Below are 9,888 nucleotides of genomic sequence, written 5' to 3' on the forward strand. Positions count from 1 at the left end.
TCAAAAAGGCAGTATTAGAGGACAGGCCCAATGCCCCATGGACAGAAACCATCCTCCGAGGTCTGGCCCATGCCTCATGTACAGCAGCTGACTGGCGGTCGCTAGCTAGGGCCGTTCTTCCAGGAGCCTTATATATAAAGTGGACAGCCCTATACAAGGAGGAATGCCAACAAATTGCAGAGAGAAATGCTCGAGCCAATCCCGCCATCCCTCTCTTATTGGGGCTCGGCATCACTGCCGGGGTAGCCACTGGGTCGGCTGGTTTGGGCACCTCTCTCCATTTTTATAAAACACTCTCCCAACAAATGATTGATGATCTCCAAACAATAGCGGGAACCATCTTAAACCTCCAGGAACAATTGGCCTCCTTAGCCACTGTGGTACTCCAAAACCGGCGAGGCTTAGATCTATTAACAGCTGAAAAGGGAGGCATATGTTTGTTTTTACAGGAGGAATGCTGTTTCTTTGACAACCGGTCCGGTATTGTACAAGACAAAATCAAGAAGCTACAGGAGGACCTAGAGAAGCGCCGCCACGCCCTGATGACCTCCCCTTTCTGGACAAGCTTTAATGGCTTACTTCCCGTTCTCCTCCCCCCTCCTGGGGCCCATCCTAACCCTACTTCTCCTGCTGACCTTTGGCCCCTGTATTATCAATAAGATTGCCCAATTCGTCCAAAAAAAGTGGAGGCCATTCAACTCATGAACATCCATGTTCAATACCAGAGACTGGCCACTCGTGACGATGAGTCCTACGAGGGGCCCCATCAATAGTCTCACGACCTATGGCGGATGGGATTCCTTGCAGGAACAACCCACGCCAGGTCAGGGACCAAACCCTTATACAGGCATGATATTCAATGACGGGTAAGACCGGTGGGGGATGCAGAGCAATCTAAGACAGGGGGTACACCAAAGCGGTGTGATTCCCCAATGACGGGTAAGCCTGAAGGCCCGCCGCCGGCGACCTAAGACAGAAGTCATGCATACAAAAACAAAAGGGGGAGATGTTGGGCCCCAAGAGGCTAAGATGGCGCCGGGTGGCCTTCTCTTCCCGATCGGGAACCCGCATGGCCGACCACAAAGGCGCCAAAGTGGCGGTTTCGGTTTCCCATCAGTTTCGTTTCCCGCGAGTCTCCACCCCCTGCAGGGCGTGTCTCTCCCAACTCCCGCCGACACGGCACATCCCCATTGGCCCCCACTTTGCTGACCTCACTTCCCTTCCCTCACCCCATATAAGCCGCTGCCCTGCTCAATAAAGCGAGATCCTGCTTCGACAGACCTCCCGAGCCCGGTGTCTTCTGTGGGTGCGTTCCGGGTTCGTGACACTCGCCATCCCACTCAGCCCCAAGGAGAGGCCTCCGGCTGGCCCGGGCGCCTCCTCCCCTCGGCGGTGAGCCCAACAATACCACATTAATAGAATGAAGGATAAAAAACATATCATCTCAATAGGTGAAGAAAAACCTATTTTATAAAAGAGAACATCCTTTCTTGATAAAAATTCTAATAAAATATTTATAGAAATAATATACATTAAAATAATAAAGACCAAGTAGGAGAAGCCCACAGCTAACATCATACTTATTAGTAAAAAGCTTAAAGTTTTAATCCTAGGATCAGGAGCAATATAATGGTGCCCACTTTCACCACTTCCATTCAACATGGTATTGGATGTCCTGCACACACAATTAAGAAAAAAAAAAAAAAAAACTAAAAGTGTTCAAATGAGAAAAGTCTTAGTTAAATTGTCTTTCCAGTTTACATAATCTTAAACCAAGTGGAATTTATTCCAGCAATGCATGGTTGGTTCAAATGAGGAAATCAATCAATATAGTACATCATATTACTAAAAAATAAAAACCATATAATCTTCTCAGTAGAGAAAAAGTATTTGCCCAAATCCAAAATCTTTATAATAGAAACAGTCAAAAATGAGTAATAGAATTTGACTTCCTCAATTCATAAAGGACATCTATGAAAAAAATCTATACCATTATACGTAATAATGGTAGAATGAATGCTTTCCCCTTATATCAGGAACAAAATGAGATGTTCATTCTCACTATTCTTATTCACTATTATACTTAACATTCTTGCTAGGGTTATTAGCCAATTAAATAAATTAAAAGTCTCCCGAATTGGAAAGGACAACATAAAGTTATATGCATTTACAGATAACATAGTTCTATATATAGAAAACCCTAAAATCCAAAGGAATCCACAAACACAAATATCAGCAAGGTTGTGCAATTTTAAAAAATCAATGTAATCAATATTCAATTTAAATCAATATAATAACTTTTATTGGATACAATGCCAATGAAAAGACTTAAAATGCATTTGCAAGCAGAAATAGAAGTATTTCAACTGGAAGAGAAAAGAACATAAACAGAAACCATGGCATATAGGTGTTGTGACTATTTGTAATATAGTAGTAAATGCTACGTTATACTGCCCAGTTCCTGCCATTCAGAACCAATGTATTTATCTCCCAGCTGCCAGGAGTGTGGCTTGCTGATGACTTAAAGCCGGGGATCTTCCTAGATATTCTTCTCAGATAGTAGGAGCTGAATTGTGTAAGTTTTGTGTTGTAGAAATATCCAAGAAGAAGAAGAGAGGGAAAAGGGGGTGCACAGAAAGATTATTTGAGAAAATTCAAAACTTCCTAATCTCAGGAAGAAAATAGACTCTCAAATCCAGGAGGCACAGGGAATGCTCATGAAAATCAATGAAATCAGGCCAAAACCAAAACATGTTATATTTAAATTTGAAAAATATAGAGATAAAGAGAAAAATCTTAAAGGCAGTAAGACAAAGAAGTCCCTATCTTACAAGGAAAGATAAAAAGGTTAGCAAAACGTTTTTCTACATAAACTTGGCAGACTAGATGAAAGAGGCATGATATATTCAGTGTGCTGAATGGGAAACACCTGCAGCCAGGAATACTTGATCCACCAAGGCTGTCATTCAGAATATAATAAGAGGTAAAGAGTTCCTGAGACAAAAAAGAACTAAAGGAATTGATTACCACTAAAACACCCCTGCAAGAAATACTAAAGGAGTCTCTGAATGGGAAAGAAAGACCAAACAAAACAAAGACTAAAAATGAAAAGAGAAAATCTCCAGGAACAAGTAATAAAATGGCACAAAATTCATAGTTATCAACAATTACTCTGAATGTAAATGGACTAAATGCTCTAATCAAAAGACATAGAGTATCAGAATCCATAAAGAAACAGGAACAAAAACAAAACAAAACAAAAACAAGATCTGTCTATAATCTGCCTACATGAGACTCATTTTAGGCTGAATAATACCTTCAGATTGATAGTGAGGGCTGAAGAAATATTTACCCTCCAAATGGAGGACAAAAGAAATCTGGACTAGCAACTTTTACACTTAAAGAACTGGACTTTAAACCAAAGTCTGTAATAAGAAATGAGAAAGGGCATTATACCATAATAAAGGGGTCTAACCAAAAAAAAGATCTAACATAATTAAGGGGTCTATCCAACAAAAAGATATAACATAAATATATGCCCCAACTAGGGAGCACCCAAATATAAAAAACAATAACCAACATAAAGGAATTCATTGATAATAATAGAAGAATATTAGGGGACTTTAATACCCATGTGCATCAATAGACAGATCATCTAAGCATAAAATCAACAAGAAAAAAATGGCCTTGAGTGATGCACTGGGCCAGAGAGTCTTTACAGATATATTCAAAATATTTCATCTTAAAGCAGAAGAATATGCATTGTTTTAAAGTATGCATAGGACACTATCCAGAATAGATCACACAGTAGCCCTCAGCAAGTACACAAAGACTGACATCAAATCGTGCTTATATTCAGACCACTACACTATGAAACTTGAAGTCAACCACAAGAAAAAATTTGGAAAGACCACAAATACATGGAGTCTAAGGAATAGCTTATTAAAGAAATAATGCATCAAACAGGAAATAAAAGAATTTTTTTAAAAGCATGGAAACAAATGAAAATGAATACACAAAGGTTCAAAACCTTTGGGATGCAGCAAAAGCAGCCTTAAAAGGGAAATGTACAGGGGCGCCTGGATGGCTCAGTGAGTTAAAGCCTCTGCTTTCAGCTCAGGTCATGATCCCAGGGTCCTGGGATCAAGCCCCGCATCGGGCTCTCTGCTTGGCAAGGAGCCTGCTTCCTTTCCTCTCTCTCTCTGACTGCCTCTCTGCCTACTTGGGATCTCTGTCAAATAAATAAATAAAATTTTGAAAAAAAAAAAAAAGGAAATATACAGTAATACAATCCTGCAACAAGAAGTAAGAAAAATCTTTGAAATGCAACCTAACCTTATACTAAAGGACCTACAAAAAATAACAAATGAAATCTAAAGACAGCCGAAGAAAGGAAATAATAAAGATTAGAGCAGAAATAAATTATATAGAAACAAAAATACTAGAATATATCAATGAAACCAGGAAATGGTTATTTGAAAATATTAACAAAATTGATAAACTCCTAGTCAGACTTATCAAAAATAAAAGAGAAAGAACCCAAATAAATAAAATGATTAATGAAAGAGAAGAAATAACAACCAACACCACAGAAATAAAAAAAAAAATTATAAGAGAACATAATGGAAAATTGTATTCCAACAAATTGGGCACTCTGGAAGAAATGGATAACTTCCCAGAAACATATAAACTACCAAAAATGAAACAGGAAGAAATTGAAAACTTGAACAGAACCATAATCAGCAAAGAATTGAGTTGAATCAGATATCAATTGAAAAATTCAGTTCAAAGATTGAATCATATACCAGAAAAGTTTAAATCCAGATGGCTTCCAAGGAGAATTCTACCAAACATTTAAATAAGTGTTAGAACCTATTTTTCTCAAATTATCCAAAATGTAGAAATGCAAGGAAAGCTTTGAAGCTGAATCTACAAGACCAGCATTACTTTGATTACAAAACCAGAAAAAGTCTCCACTAAAAAAGAGAACTAAAGACCATATCCCTGAATGAATATGGATACAAAACTTTTCAACAAAATTCTAGCAAACTGAATGCAACAGAATATTAAAAGAATCAACCACCATGGTCAAATAGGATTTATTCCTGGGATGCAAGCTTAGTTCAATATTTCAAATCAATCAGTATAATATACCACATTAAAAAAAAAGGATAACTATGTAATCCTCTCAATAGATGCAGAAAATGCATTTGAAAAAGTACAACATCCAAACATAACAAAACCCCTCAAAAAAGTAGGGATAGAAGAACATACCTGAACATAATAAAGGCCATATACAGCTACATACCACTAATATCATCCTCAATGAGAGCTTTTCCTGTATGGTCAGAAAAAAGACAAGGATGTTCACTTTCACCACTGTAAATTTTTTAAAGACTTTTTTAGAGAGAGAGATAGCCTATGCAGGGAAGGGCAGAGGGAGAGAGAATCCAACGACCCTCAGAACTGAGCCTGGAGACAAATATGGGGCTCAACCTCACGACCCTGAGATCACACCTGACCCAAAACCTAGAGTCAGTTGCTTAACCAGCTGAGCCACCCAGGCACCCCACCACCACTGTTATTTAACATAGTACTGGAAGTCAGCATCAGTGACCAGACAACACACACACACACACACACACACACACACACACACACTGCATTGAAAGTGGCAAGGAAGAATTCAAACTTTCACTATTTGAAGATGACAAGATACTCTATAGAAAACCTAAAAGATTCCACCAAAAAATTGCTAGAACTGATAGAAAAAGTCAGGAAAGTCAAATGATACAAATATCAATGCACAAAATTCTGTTGAATATCTACACACCAATAATAAAATAGAAGAAAGATAAATTAAGGAATAAATCCCACTTATATTTACAACAAATACCATAAGATACCTAGGCATAAACTAACTGAACAGGTAAAAGATCTCTGCTCTAAAAACTATTAAAAAAAAAAAAAAACTTCAGACACATAGACCAGTGGAACAGAGTAGAGATCCCAGATATGGACCCTCAACTCTATGGTCAAATAATCCTTGACAAAACAGGAAAAAATATACAGTGGGAAAAAGACAGACTCTTCAATAAATGGTGCTGGGAAAACTGGACAGCTATATGTAGAAGAATGAAGCTCGACCATTCTGTTACACTGTACACAAAGATAAACTCAAAATGGATAAAAGACCTCAATGTGAGACAGGAATCCATCAGAATCCTAGAGGAGAACATAGGCAGTAACCTCTTCGATATCAGCCACAGCAACTTCTTTCAAGATATGTTTCCAAAGGCAAAGGAACCAAAAGTGAAGATGAACTTTTGGGACTTCATCAAGATCAAAAGCCTCTGCACAGCAAAGGAAACAGTCAACAAAACAAAGAGGCAACCCATGGAATGGGAGAAGATATTTGCAAATGACAGTCCAGACAAAAGGCTGATGTCCAGGACCTATAAAGAACTTTTCAAACTCCACACACACACAAAAGATAATCATGTGAAAAAATGTACAGAAGTCATGAACAGACATTTCTTCAATAAAGACATACAAATGGCTATCAGAAACATGAATAAAACGTTCATCATCACTAGCCATCAGGGAGATTCAAATTAAAACAACGTTGAGATACCACCTTACACCTGCTAGAATGGCCAAAATTAGCAAGAGAGGAAACAACGTGTGTTGGAGAGGATGTGGAGAAAGGCGAACCCTCTTACACTGTTGGTGGGAATGCAAGTTGGTGCAGCCACTTTGGAGAACAGTGTGGAGATTCCTCAAGAAATTAAAAATAGAACTTCCCTATGACCCTGCCATTGCACTACTGGGTATTTACCCCAAAGATACAGATGTAGTGAAAAGAAGGGCCATCTGTTCCTCACTGTTCCTAGCAGCAATTGGCCACAGTCGCCAAACTGTGGAAAGAACCAAGATGTCTTTCAGTGGATGAATGGATAAGGAAGATGTGGTCCATTTATACTATGTAGTATTATGCCTCCATCAGAAAGAATGAATACCCAACATTTGTATCAACATGGATGGAACTGAAAGAGATTATGCTGAGTGAAATAAGTCAAGCAGAGAGAGTCAATTATCATATGGTTTCACTTATTTGTGGAGCATAAGAAATAACACAGAGGACATAGGGAGATGGAGAAGAGAAGGGAATTGTGGGAAATTGGAGTGGGAGATGAACCATGAGAGACTATGGACTCTTAAAAACAATCTGAGGGTTTTGAAGGGGCAGGGGGTGGGAGGTTGGGGAGCCAGGTGGTGGGTATAATGGAGGGCACATATTGCATGGGGCACTGGGTTTGGTGCATAAACAATGAATTATGTTACCCTGAAAAGAAATTAAATTTAAAAAAGAAAACTTCCTGAAGAAATTGAAGATGACAAAAAGAAATGGAAAAGCATTATATGCTTGTGGATTGGAAGAACAAATATTGTTAAAATGCTTATACTACCAAAAGGAATCTACACATTTAATGAAATCCCTATCAAAATGCCAACAGCATTTTCACAGAGCTATAAAAAAATCCTCAAATTTGTATGGAACCCCAAACACTGAAAATAGCCAAAACAATCTTCAGAAAGAAAAGAAGAGCTGGAAAGCATCACAATTCTAGGCTTCAAGTAATATTACAAGGCAGTAGTGATCAAGACAGGGTGATACTGACACTAAAACAGACACACAGATAAATGGAATAGAATAGAAAATCCAGAAATGAACTCACAACTATATGGTCAACTAATTTTTGACAAAGAGAAAAGGATATCCAATGGTACAAAAGACAGTCTCTTCAAGAAAAAGTGCTGGAAAAATTAGGCAGCCACATGCAGAAGAATGGAACTGGTTAAACACACTCAAACCATGAGTGAAATAAATTCAAAATAGATAAAAGACCTAAATGTGAGATGGTAAACCATTAAAATCCTAGAGGAGAAAACTGGGAGTAACTTCTTTGACATTAGCCATAGAAACTTACTAAAGATGTCTCCTGAAGCAAGGGAAACAAAATAAAAAATAAAGTCTTGTGACTTCATCAAAACAAAAAAGCTTCTGCTCAGCAAAGGAAACAATCAACAAAAGTCAAAGGCAACCTTCAGAATTGGAGAAGATATTTGCAAATAACATATCTGGCTAAAGGATAGCATCTATTCAGAAGATATAAAGAACTTATAAAACTCACACCCTAAAAAAAAATAATCTTATTAAACAATAGACAAAAGTCATGAATAGATATTTTTCCAAAGAGGACATCAGTACAGCCAACAGACACATGAAAAGATGCTCATCACTCATTCTCAGGGTAATACAGATCAAACTATAATGAGATAGCATCAAAACCCATAAGATAACTTAGAATAAATCTAACCAAAGAGGTAAAGAATCTACATTCTAGAAACTATAGAATATTCATGAAAGAAATTGAAGAAGGCACACAAAAATGGGGAAAAAAATCCATGCTCATGGGTCAGAAGTATAAACGTTAAAATGTCTATGCTGCCCAGATAAATCTATAATTTCAATGTCATCATCATCAAAATACCTTGGCATTTTTCAAAGGGCTGGAACAAACAATCGTAAAATTTGTATGGAACCAGAAAAGACCCTAAATCACCAAGGAATTGTTGAAAAAGGAAAACACAGCTGGGGACATCACATTACCTGATTTCAAGCTTTATTACAAAGCTGTGATCACCAAGACAGCATGGTAGTGGCACAAAAAAGACACATAGACCAATGGAACAGAATAGAGAGCCCAGATATGGACCTTCAACTCTGTGGTCAAATAATCTTTGACAAAGAAGGAAAAAATATCCAGTGGGGGAGGGGGAAAGTCTCTTCAAAAAATGGTGCAGGAAAATTGGACAGCTATATATACAAGAATTAAACTTAACCATTCTCTTACACCATACACAAAGATAAGCTCAAAATAGATGTAAGACCTCAATGTGAGACAGGAATCCATCCAACTTCTAGAGGAAAATATAGGCAGTGACCTCTCTGACATTAGCCACAGCAACTTCTATCAAGAAACTTCTCCAAAGGCAAGGGAAACAAAAGTGAAAATGAACTTTTAGGACTTCACCAAGATAAAAAGCTACCGCACAACAAAAGAAACAGTCAACAAAACAAAGGGGCGACCCACAGAAGGGGAGAAGATATTTGCAAATGACTTTACAGACAAAGGGCTGATATCCAAGATCTATAAAATTTTTTTCAAACTCAACACACAGAAAACAGATAATCACGTCAAAAAATGGGCAGAAGACATGAATAGACACTTCTCCAATGAAGACATACAACAGCTAACAGACAGTAGAAAACATGTTCATCATCATTAACCGTCAGGGAAATTCAAATCAAAATCACATTGGGATACAACCTTACACCAGTTAGAATGGCCAAAATTAGCAAGGCAGAAAACAACAAATGTTGGAAAGGATGTGGAGAAAGGGGAACCTTCTTACACCGTTGGTGGGAATGCAAGTTGGTGCATCCACTTTGGAAAACAGTGTGGAGATTCCTTAAGAAATTAAAAATAGATCTACCCTATGACCTTATAATTGCACTACTGGGTATTTACACCAAAGATACAAATATAATTAAAAGAGGGGCCATCTCTATCCCAATATTCATAACAGCAATTTCCACAATTGCCAAAATGTGAAAAGAGCTAAGATGCCCTTCAACAGATGAATGGATAAAGAAGATGTGATCCATCTGTATACAATGGAATATTATTCAGCCATCAGAAAGAATGATCATCCAACTTCTGCATCACTTTGGATAGGACTGGATGAGATTATGCCAAGTGAAACAAGTCAAGCAGAAAAGGTCAGTTATCATACGGTTTCACTTACTTAAGTAGCATAAGG

This window comes from Mustela erminea, chromosome X (assembly GCF_009829155.1).
Source record: "Mustela erminea isolate mMusErm1 chromosome X, mMusErm1.Pri, whole genome shotgun sequence".
Taxonomy (NCBI): Eukaryota; Metazoa; Chordata; class Mammalia; order Carnivora; family Mustelidae; genus Mustela; species Mustela erminea.